This window comes from Pelodiscus sinensis, chromosome 15 (genome assembly GCF_049634645.1).
Source record: "Pelodiscus sinensis isolate JC-2024 chromosome 15, ASM4963464v1, whole genome shotgun sequence".
NCBI lineage: Eukaryota > Metazoa > Chordata > Testudines > Trionychidae > Pelodiscus > Pelodiscus sinensis.
In genome coordinates this window covers 18,620,812-18,635,872 of record NC_134725.1, presented here as the reverse complement: position 1 = coordinate 18,635,872, position 15,061 = coordinate 18,620,812, and the positions used below count along the sequence as shown (strand labels likewise).

General features: G+C 41.2%; 1 protein-coding gene across 3 annotated transcripts in view; it reads right to left on the bottom strand.

Moving 5' to 3' along the window:
* The window catches only part of COMT (catechol-O-methyltransferase), a 49,195-nt gene that overhangs the window by 24,904 nt on the left and 9,230 nt on the right, over nt 1–15,061 (bottom strand). Inside the window, exon 1 of one of the 3 annotated variants that reach the window (XM_075898333.1) lies at nt 14,218–14,376. The exons of 1 other annotated variant lie outside the window; for it this stretch is intronic. The gene's annotated coding sequence lies outside the window, so the exon portion shown is untranslated. Of the gene's footprint in view, nt 1–13,644; nt 13,879–14,217; nt 14,377–15,061 lie in introns of those variants that run through there. One more of the 3 variants, XM_075898332.1, reaches the window with a different exon arrangement.

Here is a 15,061-nt window from a genome sequence, read left to right as displayed (position 1 = left end):
GGCTTCTTGTGCAAAAACCCTGCAGTGTAGATGAAGCCCTATAGTCCTCAACTCACCGTCTCCCCCCACCTCTGCCCCAGAGCATCATTGACAATCTATAACCTATCTTGGAAAATGATCCCTCAGTCTCACAGATTTGGGAGATAGGCCAATCCTTGCCCAATCTCCCAACCTGAAGCAAATACTCACCAGCAGTCAAACACCACTTCACAGAAACACTTAACCTGCAACAAACACCACTGCCAACTCTGTCCACATATCCATACAAGCGACACTATCCCAGGATCTAACCACATAAACTACATGCATATCCACTAACATGCAATATGCTGTCAAGTGCCAACAATATGCATATTGGCCAAACAGGACTGAGTATATGCCAAACAATGACCGGAACAAATTGGACAGCAGGAATGGTAACACACATAAACCTGTAACGGGAAGAATTTCACCTCCCTGGAAATTCAGTAATATATTTAAAAGTAGCCATTCTTCTACAAAAGAATTTCAAAAACCAATTATAAAGGGACTTAGCTGAGCTGGAATTCATTTGCAAATTCAATGTTATCATCTTAGGACTGATTAAGGATCTTAACTAGTGAACACATTTCAAAGGCAATTTCCCCTCTCTGGATAGTCACATTTCCACATCAACTGCTGTGAACGAGTCATTTCTACCCACACTGATTAGCCTCATTTACACAAGTACCCTCTTTCTTTTGTTGTCCACACACACACACACACACACACACACACACACCCCCCATGGCTCTGTAAACTCGATTCCAAATCACTGACAAAGTGGGTTTTACCCACAAAAGCTAATGCCCTAATCAATCTTAGTCTTTAAGGATGCATCTATACAGCACATTTATTTCGAAATAACAGATGATATTTTGAAATAGCAATACAAGTGTCTACACAGCAATTCTGTTATTCTGAAATAAAGTCGAAATAACAGACTGCTTATTCAGACGTCTGTAAATCTCATTCCACAAGGAATAATGCTTATTCCAAAATAGCTATTTCAAAATAGCTGTAGTGTGGATGCTCCACTGCTGCTATTTTGAAATAACTCCTCCCCAGGACCATTCAAATTAATTTTTCTCCAGTGCCTCCTGGGACTCTAAATCAAGGAAGCACAATCCACATTAAGGAAACCTGCCTCAGACTAATTTTGAGGCTTCCCTGTAGTGTAGATGTGCTATTTCAAAATGAGCTATTTCAGAGTATTTCTTCTGGAATACCTTATTTTAAAATAAGTGTTCAATGGAGATGTACCCCAAGTTGCCACAAGACTCCTTGTTGATTCTGTAGATAGTTTAACATGGCTATCTCTTTGAGACTGTAGTTCCCCTTTCTGAAATTAAATGTTATAGTGTTGGGCTACTGTGATGGTTTTCCCACCACAGAGATGTTAAATTTAATTATACTATAGTCTCTATTTCCAAGTGATCCAGCTATATACACCTCGGACCATGTCCTGCAATCCACTTAAGACTAAATCAAGAATTGCCTCTTCTCTTGTGGATTCCAGAACTACTGCTCCAAGACACAGACGTGAAGTACTAAACCTGTCAGAGTCTGAACTATTCTCTCCCACTTCAAGATTAAAGTTAAGCACATGCACAGAGTTAGTCCAAGGACACAGGCAGCACAACCTCTGCTTGTGCCCACAAAGGCTTGGACCATCAATCTGGCATCTTTTACAAACACAAAATTCATTTAACTTTTTGTTTGAAAGCATGGATTCTTTTTTCCTTCTCCTGTTATAAAACACAAAATTGAATTCCATCCCTGTGCCGAGCAGAGGAATCTAAGCCAGTGAAATTCAGGGGATGCAACAATAGGGTACATTGTATTTTTCTAATAGGCTGGGTTTTGCAGACGGTTCTGTAATCACCTCATGAAGCTGTGCCTATTGCTTCCAAGGAACTTGGTTTCTTTGCTGAAGGTGCCTGTTTGTACATTATCTAGACATATGTCTCTCAGAATATAGAGCTTTAGGACTTGAACAGATGGGATGAACATCATCCTGCACAGCTCAAGCGATAAATCCCTTCAAAGTCATTCACCTGCACAGACAACTCTCTACAAAAAGGTAGGGATGTTATGGTAGGGAATGATTCATTGACTTTGAATCACCCATTGCCCAAAAGAGCTGCTATGGAATGTTTCTTTAAGTGAAGAATTAATTGAGTGTTTATGGAAGTGCAGAGCTAAGAACAGTGAGTGACTGCACAAGGCTCTGTAAAAGATCCCATAAGGCACTGCCAGGGAATCTTACTGCTATTGATGCACCCTGTAACGTCTATTACTCCAATTCTGCACCTCTGCTTGAGATGGGCTCACAATCTCATGGGAGAGCTGGAATACCCCAAGTCAGGGTGAGGCTGAATGAACGGCAGAGTCATTTTCCCTTGCAATTTATTTTGGGATTTGCATATCACTCTGTGGAACTCAGAGCTCCTTTCCCTGCCCACCACATTCCACAGTTCTGCACTGGAAGGTACACCATTTTTAACACAAGGCATTTGCCAACCTCTATTATTTAACCTTGTCTACTCCCTCCTCTCAATCCAAGCTCTATTCAGAAGGCATGTCACAGGTTTGCTTCCCTTCTTGCACCCCCTCGTGCCCTACCCTGGTGCTTCAGGTAATTAATCCCTGCCTTATTCGCCCTTCTCTCAGGGCAGAAATGGGTCATAACTTCAAAGGGCGCTGATTCCTTCCATCAAACTCCTTCTTGTCCATCCTTCCCAGCCAGACCCAACAGGTATTAGAAGTCCTGCATCTTCTGATGTGCCTCTTAAATAGGGCAGCCATAACCATGGGCCCAGAAGAGCAGTTGTCACATTTACTAGACCCTACAATTGGCTCCTCTAAGGCTTGGTCTAAGTTCCCAGATGTGAAGGAGTGGGAATAGCCTGAAAAGCCCTTCCAGTCCCCCACCCCATATGCATTCCCACTCGGGGGTGTTTTCCCAAAATGAACCTTTTGGGATTACGTCTACATTTTAGGGGGGTTAGAATCATAGAATCATAGAGTTGGAAGAGATTTCACAAGGTTATCGAGTCCAACCTCCTGCTAAAAGCAGGACCAATCTGAACTAAATCACCCCTGCCAGGGCTTGGTCAAGTTGGGACTTAAACTCTAGGAATGGAGATTGCACCACCTTCCTAACCTATTCCAGTGCTTCACCACTGCCTAATGAAATAGTTTTTCCTAATATTCAACTCAGCCCTCCCCTATTGCAACTTGAAACCATAGCTCTTCATACTGTGATCTGTCACCACTGAGAACAGCCTCTCTCCTTCCTCTTTGGAACCTCCCTTCAGCTCGTAAAAGACTTCAATCAAATCCCCCCCTTGCTCTTCTCATCTATAAACTAAAAAGAAGCCCAAATCCCTCAGCCTCTCATCATAAATCATGTGCTCCAGCCCTCCAATAATTTTGTTGTCCTCCACTGGACTTTCTCCAAAGTGTCCACATCCTTTCTGTAATGGAAGACCCAGAATTGGACACACCACTCCAGAAGGGGCTCATAAGTGTCAAATAAAGGGAAATAATCACTTCCCTAGATCTGCTGGCAATGCTCCTACTAATGCACCTCAATATGCTGTTAGTCTTCTTGGCTACAAGGGCATACTGTTGACTCATATTCAGCTTCTCCTCCATTGTAGGTCTTTTTCTGCTGAACTGTTGCTTAGCCAGTTGGGTTCCTACATTTTCTTTCTTTAGTCTGCTGTTCATAAGTATGGCTTGTGGAAAAATCGACCTTGTTGCTTTAAAACTTTAAATTACTATGCTGATCACATTTTGAGTTCAGAAGACAATTAGGTTGCCATGGAGATGTGCCCAACTCATGCTATAGTTGATGTTTGTTCACTCATCCACTTATCTCAGTTGCACAGTGCATATAATTTATTTGGAATACTTAAAGTCTATTTCCTTGGCTTCAAATAGTTAGCAACGTTAACGCTCACAATTGTAACATTCTAACACGTCTGTTGCAAAGAACTGACTGGAATTGATGCTTTTTAAGGCATGAGGGCATTATTTGGTGAGGACATCGTGTTTCTTAGTCTTTTGATGGCAAGAAGCTTGCTCACGCATTCCAGAGGCATGCACAGCAATCTGACCCATCCTTCCCTCTACAGAAGTAGTTCTGTTGACCATTCTGACCAGTTTCTGGTGTTCTTTATAGTAAAGAATGTGCACCTTTGGCTGGTCTTTCCAAACCTAATGAAGAAACTTGGCACTTTCCACTGAAGAAGCTTGAATTGGCCTCTGAGATCATGTCAGTTTACAAAGATCCCTTTTGATTTGACCTCCTGGCTCATTTTCATAAGGGGTGTGGCTGTCATTGGTGGACTTGTATTATCAAGTGTTTGTAGAGATTCTAAACATTCTTAAAAGGGTGTACACGTATGGCCCCTCCTCAAGAAACCATTTATTGATGCCGGATAGACTGATAATTACTACTGAAAAGGTTGTCCAGATTCATATAGACACTAGTGACATTCTGGGTCACATCCAGTTGGAATGAGGCCTCTTTTGAATCAGATAATGTATTTTTCGCCATTATGATCACACTACCAGAGATGGTCATTTTGTTTATACTGGATCTTTCAGCACCTTCCAATAAGATTAACCATAGGTTGTTGCTTTCGCAACACATGGATTTCGCCAGTATGATTTGCCCTGTCCTTTGAAGGATCCAGTGACACTTGGAACTTAGTCAGGATGGATAGTAACTAAAGAGTGGATTAAGTTGCATCTTCTAGAAGTACAACCGTTTTCCTGTGTTGCTCAACAGATGTGAGAGACCTTGTGGTGAGATCATTTCTAACTAGTACAAACTGAATCAGCATTTGTATGCTGATGAGATTGCCCAATGCACTCTGGTAAGTCAGTCTCTGAATCTCTGCCCTAGAAGAATGTTTGGACAATATTACAGCTGGATTCATTTGATTTATGTTATTTACATATTTGGGGGGGAGGAAGGAAAGGCTGCTGCTTCCTCTTTTCTGCCTTCATAAAGGACTTTTTTGGAGGTTAATGAGCCAAGGTTAGAACCCTTGTATGCCTTTCATACCACATTCAGCACAGGCTTTCAATGGGAAAGGTCATGGTAGTAAGTGGTTTTCAGCTGTCCACTTTTCTTATGTCATTATCCTTAATTGTTTCATGACAAGCTTCCCAATTAACGAGTGCTGTCTATTCAAGTAGGTCTTCCTATAGTCCTCCATCATTGTCTGAAGCTTGGGGATTACAGTCACTCAATGATGAAATTACATTCATTGTTTAGAAAATGGTGAATTCATTTTACAATATCTCTGCTGGTTTTTATATAGACCTCATCTACATGTATTTTATAATTATATAGACCTCATCTGCATGTATGCAAATGTATCCTTTGTGGGCTTCCTTTATATTTGCATTTGGACATTAGCTTCCATTTACACATTCTGCCACTGTTACTTAGATTGGCAGGTGATCATCATTTCACATCATGGGCCCACCAACTACAAAAATTTTCTCACTCCTCCTGCTTCTAAGAGATACTGAGAACTTTTCTTTTCAAAAGGCAAGGCTTTTTTGTTTTGGCTAGGTTTTTTTTTACTTCTGTTGGTCCCATTATTAGAACATGTAGAGCATAAAGATGTGGAGAAATTGGAGAAGGTCCAGAGAAGAGCAATAAAAATGATTAAAGATCTAGAAAACATGACCTATGAGGGACGACTGAAAGAATTGGGCTTGTTTAGATTAGAAAAGAGAAGACCGAGAGGGAACATGATAGCGGTATACAAGTATCTAAAAGGATTTCACAAGAAGGAGGGAGAAAAATTGTTCTCCTTGACCTCTGATGATGGGACAAGAAGCAATATGCTTAAACTGCAGCAAGGGAGATTTAGGTCGGACATTAAGAAAAACTTCCTGTCAGGGTGGTGAAATACTGAAATAAATTGCCTAGGGAGGTTGTAGAATCTCCATTACTGGAGATATTTAAGAACAGGATAGATAGACATCTATCAGGGATGGTCTAGATCAGTGGTCCCCAAACTTTAGAGGCTCCCGGGCGCCCGGGAGGTGGGGGCCACTCACGCGCCGGGCGCCCAGAGGCGGGGCCGCGCGTCCGGGGGCGTGCCAGGGGACTGGGATGTCCTTGCACCCGGCGCCGGCGTGTGCCCTATGGCCGGGGCTGGGGCCGCCCGAGCACCTTGTGCCGTGGGCCCGGGGCCGACGCTGCCACCTGAGCCACACGCCTGGGGCTGGCACCGGCGCCGCTCCACCACCGCGCGCCCGAGAGCCCGCATGTGCCCCGGACTGGGGCTGCCCGAGCGCCGCGCACCCAGCACTGGTGCATGTCGCGCGCCTGGGGCCGGCGCCTCCCGTGTGCCAGGGGTGGGGCCAGCCCAGGTTGTCGGCGGGCGCACACGAATGCCCCGGCGGGCACCATGACGCCTGCGGGCGCCGCGTTAGGGACCACTGGTCTAGATGGTGCTTGGTCCTGCCGTGAGGGCAGGAGACTAGACTTGATAATCTCTTGAGGTCCAGTTCTAATATTCTGTGATTCTATTATTCTAAAATCAATTTGAAACCTCACATGTTAAAACATGTGTAGTTTGATTAGGATGTAAAATACTGTTTAATTGGTTAACTGATTATACGTAACATTTAACCGATTAACTGATTAAAGGAGGGTGGACAGAAGGGGCTGTAGCTGGAGCACACAGAGACTACTCCAGCCATGTTGGAGCACCCCTGCCTACATGAGCCCTGCAGTGCTGGAACATCCCCTTGCCAGTGGCAGTTAGGGAGCTGCTCCAACCTCCAGCGGTTACCATTCACATCTCTAGTTCTGACTTTGTCAGGCTAAGGAAAACTCCCCAAACACCACATAACCCAACCTCAGTCCCCCACCAAAGACTGAAAGAACAGACAGGCTTTTCCATTCATCCTGAAGATTTGCCCTGAAGTTGGTTCTTCTGGTATCTCTTTTGAACCAACTGGGAAAGCAAATTCCCAAGTTGAGGGCTATGAGTAATAATTTATTTCAGTGCAGATTTCACCCATGACTCTGGATTTGAAGCTAAAATTATTACTGTCTTATCTTGTGTTACTATTATAGTGCTAGAGTAGAGTAGTTATGCTTTTGACACTGGTTTCTGTTTGTTTCAGCTAACAGAGATTTAGTAGCGAAACCTAATATAATTCAAATGGCCTATAATTTTGGGACAATGTAAAAGGCTGGTCCCACAAACTTTTATCTGCTGAGAAAATATTTATCTTCATTTGCTTCACATGACTAAGAGATATGAAGAATTACAAAATTTTAGTTTGACACCTACACACACAAATTCCTTATCTGAGGATTATAAGTGGCTAAAGACTAAAACTCCTTTCCTCCAAGATTCCTAGAGTTAAAACTTGGGGGATTGCTGGCCAGAATCTATATAAAACGTAAGCCTCTTAGCCTTTTCCCATCTATTACATTTGCTATTTGCTGCTTTGGGATGCTTTTGCTTTGTTTTAGAGGGTTTTTAAATTTCAATTGGGTATTTTTATTCTCGTACAGCACCCAAGCATGTTGGCAATCTCACAATATAAAGTTCCACATTCTAGAGCAGATGAGTATTTAAAAAAAAAAACCACAAATCAGTACTGTCTAGCTTGGTACTTTCTGTAAAGACCTCAATTTCTTCCCATATCTCTTCTAATTTAAATAAACTCACTCCATTTTGCTGGATACATAAGAGAAAAATATCTTTGCAATATCAATTCAGCAATAAAAGGAAACTATTGTCAAGAGTCAAAACCATTAATGTTGTGTATTCCCTGGAACTGAAATGGTACAGTCCCAAACCAAAATAATAGTCAGTTTGTTTTTTTCATTAGCTATGATGTGCAAAATTAAAAATGCAATTCAACCAACTTAAAACCAGCATTGTATAAGGGGACAGATCCTTACTCCTGAGTTAATTATGACATTACTAGAAAATGCAACTATAACAGCAGCTTTAACGTGGATTCATAGAACACATATAACGTACAGAGATACTGAAATAAATTGAGGTCCATCTCCAGGGGCGGCCTGTGAGCATAGGCCGACTCTGCCATCGCCTAGGGCGCCGCCTTCAACGGGGCACTTGGGGCGTTCAATGATGACATCACGTGCAGGCAGAGGCGCCGATTACGTGTTCTGCCTGGGGCACCAGCTGCCACAGCCCGCCTCAGGCTGCCCCTGTCCTCTCACATACGGATATTAGAATAGAGCTACTGTTATCTATCTATTTATATTAGAAACAAAATGTCTGTCTGTATAAGAACTCCTTGTAAATGGTATCGGCTAGGACCACCAAATTAGGTAGGCAGTTTCCTCTTCCCTAACTTAAAGCAGTCAGAGTTTGGTTGTGCTGGGAACACAGGAAGTGGCAGGAATGGGACTGTTTTCCACAAAATGGAAAGGGAGGGGCAGAGAGAGGAGGGATGCAATACTGAGAGTGGTCACTGGGGACAAGGAGCAGGGACAGGATACTGCAGAGTGAACACTGGGTACAGTCACACCAGCATGAGACTGATTGCCTGGGGACAGGGCTCTGCATGTAGCCTGCCAGGATATCTTCTACTAGGGATGTTAAATTTCGATTAATTAACTAATCGAATAGTCAATGGGATTTCCATCGACTATTTGATTAGTCGATAAGGACTAATGTGGCATTTTGCCTTTGAAATGTACAAGAACCTCTTGTGTATTTCAAAAATTGAAACGCTGCATGGAGCCCAGAGCCATGGAGCTGGAGCTGAGGGGAACCAGCTTTTAAGCCGGCTCCCCCCAGCTCTCCCTCCTCTTCCCCACATCTTGCTGTCTCTTTCTGATAGAGGCAGCAAGCAGGAGGAGGGAAGTGACTGGTCGACTAGTGTGTCAACTATCTGATAAGCTTTCGCTTATCGGATAATCATCTAGTCAATTAGTTGCTTACATCCCTATCTTCTATGGGCAAGAGATAAGGTTCCCCTCCCTCTCCGCTGCAGTTACAGAGTCTGGGTATTCCCCATCCACCACAATAGGGCCTGAACACTCCCCTGCCACAGGCGCATGGAGACTCTCTCCCCCTCCCCCCAGCGAGGGTCCTACTGGGCCTAGCAATTTCCTCTTCACTTCCTCTCCCCCCGCCAACTCACCCCGAGCATGGGGTTTCTCTTCCTCCACCACCTCCTCATAGAGTCTTGGGATTCCCTTCACTCTCCACCCCTTGCTCCTCTCAGTGCCTATGGATGCTCTTCTTTCTTCCTGTCTTCCCAACCCCAATGCTGCTCCTCTCAGGCCCTTGGGAATTTCCTCAACCCCCTGACACATTACTTTACCTGCATAGTAGAGATTCCCAATTCCTTCTCCCTCATTCCTGGTGCTTCACCCGGGGCCTGCGGATTCCGTCCCCTTCACTCCCACATTCACCTGGCTTAGGCATGCCCTTACATTCCCAAACAGCACCAGGTAAATCTGCTAGTTATTAAATACTTGTATTACACTATGGTTCAACAGCCGCAGTTGATATTAGAGCCTCTGTGTTAGAATCATATTTGGAAGATATGGTAGCTGATTAACAAACTTAAAATCTAAACCAAGAAGACAAACAATAACTGACAGCATGTATTATGTTAGCAAGGAAATTAAACAAATAGCCCCCTCTCCCCACACACACACACAATGGTAGGATAACAGTCTAAAACTGTGGTGTCTAACAAGTTCTGAAGCAATAGCCGCTTTCCACAGCATACTCTTTAACCGCATTTAGTCAGTGCTGGCGTGGATACTAAATCATTTATTATACTTTCTGTAGCCTCAGTTTTCCTTAAGCACCTGATTCTACTTGCTTTGAAAAATATGATGCAATCACATCATGCTTCATAATAACCATATCATGGAAACGTGGAGGGAGATCTGGTGGTAATCATCTATTTTCTGTTTCATCCCCACAAAGAATTTCCATGTGCAGCAAACTGAAATTTGATTATAAGAAAAGTAAACAATTTGTTTTACAAATATTTTTTGAGGGCTCATAGAAGTATGTGCCTTAAAGGCTTTGGTATAAGAAACTCAGCATTTAATTACGCTTAAAATGAAATATTAAAAATTAAATGATTAAATTAGATTAAAACAGGATGATTTGCATCTTAGGAAGGTTGAATTCAGTTGTGATAACACTTTAAATAATTAAGCTTTCATCTCCTCATGCTGCAGAAATGATTTGATAATGAAAAAATACTTGGAAATAAATGGCTGTTCTCCATGAATGTTTATTTAAAAAAAAATCTGAATCCCAGTAAATCCAATTATGGACTATATCATTATCAGTCTGTCCAAGATAAAACTACACAGCTTTGCTTTGTAGTCCCATCTGGAAATAATCACAAAACTCCCTGAGTTGCAAAGACATCACTGCCCTTAGGCTGCAGTTTTCCATGAGAGATGGCCTCATGGTCTTGAGTCTGGAGGACCTTTGGTTTACTTTCATTTTAGCAGCAGATTAAGTCATTTAACTGCTGAGGGCCTCTATTATTCTATGAGTAAAATGCCACTTTTCTAACTCCTGGGGTATTATGAAGCTAAATTAATTCAAGTTCAGAAGGTACGTTGATACGTTTTAGATAGATGGCAACTGATAAAGACAGTGTTTTTATCTGTATTTACTAAAAAGATCTAATTTGGGACACCTCGATAGCAAACATCAAGGTGACACATTAATATTCTTGATGTTTTTAATAACTCAGGGCTTCAAATGCTTTGTTGTTCTGAGTTCATTATGAGTCTCTGAGTAGCCAGTTGGTACTGTAGTGCTACAGTACAGACGGTTTATAATCCAATCTAGATTTTATTAGTTCCCATAACCTGGTGTGAATGGAGAATGTTCAGTAAATTTATACCATTCATTCAACCTTCCTTCACAAAAGAATCTCTCCACTGGCCTGACAGTATTGATGCACAGACTACAACAGAAGAGTGCCCAGGGATAATGGGGCCTGAACGTATCGCAGAAAGACTGCTGCTAATAGCCAGCATCCATCAGAGGAGAATGTAATAATACTAAGCAATTACATAGTGTTTTCCTTCAAAAGGTCCTGCACATTAACTGATTAATCCTCCTCTCACCTCTGTGAGGTAGGTAAGTAGTACTATTCCACTCTTACAGGTGGTAAAACTGACACTCTAGAGGTTACTTGAGTTAGAAATTTTTAAAAGATCATGCCCAAGTTGTATATTAAAACACCAGATACACAAGTGAAAGCCAAGGATATGCACGTTTGCAAGCCTGGCTCATATAGCCAGCATTTTATATTTGCATTTTGTTCATTTGCACATGCTTTTGCATGTACTTATAAAATCTGGGTCAGAGGGAATCTGGGTCAAAATCAAAATTATAATTCAAATTCCTAACTCCCTGTCCTATATTAAGATGACTAAAACCATCTCTCTTTCTATGGCATTTTTATTTCTATGGTGCTTATTTTCAATCTTTTCCATGGAGCAAGACCAGAAAAAAAATTGGGCTAAGATGTCCAGGTAAGTCTTTGCCATAGATATGGTAATGCCGCAGCAATCATAAATTGGGGTTTGTTTCTTTAAAAAAAAATTAAACAAACTAAAAACAACCCTCTCTCTGATATTTAAAAATAAGAAGAATATTTTTTACTCTCTTGTTTTCTGACAGCTGTAACAATAAAACAAAGTCAAACAAGGTGTTTTTTAATTCATTTACTGTCAAAAACCCAGAATACTGGTTAAACATGAAGAAATCAGATAGCCAACAAGAAAGCATAATCTGGATTTTGTCTGCTTTTGCTGAGTTCAAAGTAATTAATTTTTTCATCAACATCTTGTTATCAAACTAGAGGCACTTTTCACCTTTTTTCATTGAGTATTTTCTCACTTAAAATCTAAATCTCTGGCTCCTCATGCTCTGGTAGTGCTATAATTCAGCTTCATTATCATGATTACATAAATGTAAATCTTTAATAAATGCAAAATTCTGATGATTCAGGGGTTTTAAACATCTGTTTTTGTCTTTTATTCTGCCTTTTTTCTAGTTGAAGTGAAACAAAGATAGGTTTCTTCTCATTTTTCTGGATGACAAGAAGAGGGCAAAGAGAATAATACATGCCTTATATGTACTAGAATGCCCATTAATTAGGCTTCAGAGAATGTTTATCTCCATTGCACTGGACAGATTTCAATTAAGATAATTATATTCTGTCCTCCTAAAACTCACTCTGCAGTTCCTATTGACTTTACGATATTCTTCTGAACTCACGCCCCTAAAAGAGCTATGTAGCGGTCATGGATTCTCATTTCTGTGGTTGACCATTTTCTCCCATCCAGCAATCCAATCCCAGTAAGTGTAAGGGTCCACGCACCAAGATCACTCTGCAGGATTAGGGCTAGATTATGTTCTTTAAAAAAAATACTTTTTATGTGTAAGAAATATATATTATGTCCCAAATACTAATAGCTTTATTGGGATATCATTTCTCTAATTATTTTAATTATTTCTAAAGTGTCCTCATTTCTGTTTCATAGTGGTTTGCAATTTTGTGTTACTGTTTTGAGCTATAAACAGGCATGGCTGTACGCTGCAGGTCAAACATATGATCTGCTAGGCTGCTGAATGTACCATGTGAACCCTAACATGGACATTGATGGAATGCTGACAGACAACAGCAGCTGGGTGTCGGACTAACAATGAAAAGGAAAAACCAGATCTCTAGCAATAGGTTGCTGAAATAAGATGAAACAGGAAACACTGAATAAACCTGAGTGCCCGAAAACACACTGTTAATGCTCAATATGACTAGCACTGTCTGGAGCTGCAGACAAAAGCCATCAACCAGATGTTTGTGGCAGCATACTATAAATACTGCAGCATTTTACCAGTATATGAAAACCAGAAATTAAAGTTAAGCAATCTATTACCATAGTCCCTGGCTGACCAATGCAAAAAGCAAACCTAAAATACAGAAATGTTGACATAAATTTGATACTAAAAACTTTTATAGCTTTAATATTTGGAGGGGTTGTTACCAACCCAGTTAAGGAAAATAGGTTTTGTGGGTTTTTTTAAATATCCCATTAAGGGAAGGTAAACACCAAGGGCAACAAGAAGCTGGCCTGTGAGTAGTGGCAGTTCCTTTTCAGAGGGAAGAATGGCATTTTGTGGTAGAGCTCCCTAATCAGAATGCAAATCAGGCTAAAATATAGCTACAGAAACCCATTTATCAAAGCCACTAGTTATCGCAAATAACACTGAACATAAGTTTGTCTTATGTTCAGCTTTTTCTTGAAAAGTAATTCTAATAAGTACTATATGTCAGAATAGTTATCCATCATTTACATTTTCAGCCTACTCAAGATTAGCTTATTTCGCTCCTCCACCTGTGGTGGTTAATACTACAGTATGAAAGCATTGCATACAATATGTCTACTCTTCTCTGAAGACTTGTTGCTGCCCACAAATTAGCTTCAGTAAAGTGTTTCACAGTCTAAAACATGGCAAAAGCTTCTTCCTCCTACCCAGCGCCATCTGAAAAGCAGCATTCTGTAAGAGAGCATCTCCTAAGAAATAGGAAAATATAAGCATGTACCTTCACGGAGAAAACAAACTGTTCCTTCTGATCTTTTCCTGTGCTGTGATGATATGGATTTTACAGGGTACGAATCCATGAGCCTGCAGCACTCTCAGGCACATGTGATCCTATCACTGGCACAGCTTATACATTCTGGTATACAGAGATTCTAAAAGGAGCCGTGTCATTTTCCCCCACTCTTCCTTGCACAGAATTCAGCAGCCATTTCTGAAAGGTTCACAGCACCATAGTACCCTCAGAGTACACATTACTGTATATGTTGGCTCTATCTTCTACTGACACTGTTCTTGTTACTTAGTTACAGCACAGAAAATGCTGACACCCAGATGAGCCAAATTCTCTCTCAGTGTAGTCCACTGTGCTCAGTGGAGTTACACCATGGGTTTATTTTTTTCCCCAGTTCAGACTTATTACACTATCAGCAACGTACAAAGAGGAGATACAAGCCCCATGCATATTAATAAACTGTAGCAATGCATAATACATTGTGTTATTCCCATGAAGTAGAAAAGGAGGGAGAAGTGATCAATGCATTACAGAAAATCAAATATAACAACATTAATAGCTTACATTTAGAAATAATTCTGAAAGATACAAATCAGAAGAGGCACGTCCTCATAAACTTCCTCTTTCAGGCTGACTACGAGACAAAGGTCACTCTCTAAAATAAATCCAAAGCATGTGTATGCCTTTAACAGCAGGAATACTAGGATTACTGAAAATAGTTGGAACTGCAACTCAGACAGTGGGAGAAAAAAAACAAAAGCCATGTCAGCAATAAATACAGCTATAAATAGACTTGACCATTGGTCATTTTCTTCCCATTTATACTCTCTGGGAAGCTTAGTAAAAGTAGACGTGAGCAAATTTCTATAATGTCTTTACGCTTTAAAGGGCCACAGAAGAATGATCTTTCCCAACAGCAGAGGGTGTGGAGGGACAAAGAAAGGTGAGTGAAGGTCTATAAGAGAGGCTAAGGCTATTACTCAGTCTGAGAAGAAGAAGAAGAAGAAGAAGAAAAAAAAGCAAATGGATGAAATGAATAAAGGCACTGTAGGAGATCAGGGTAATGTGTGAGGACTAGCATGGTTTTATACCTCTTTAAGCAAAATATAAATGAATACTTCGACATAGAATCAAAGAATACTAGAACTGGAAGGGACCTTGAGAGGTCATTGAGTCCAGTCCTCTCCCTCACAACAGGACCAAGCACCATCTAGATCATCCCTGATAGATGTCTACCTGATCTGCTCTTAAATATTTCCAGAGATGGAGATTCCCCAACCTCTCTAGGTAATTTATTCCAGTGTTTGACCACCCTGACAGTTAGGAAGTTCTTCCTAATGTCCAATCTAAACCTCCATTGCCGCAATTTCAGCCATTGCTCTTTGTCATATCGTCAGAGGCCAAGGAG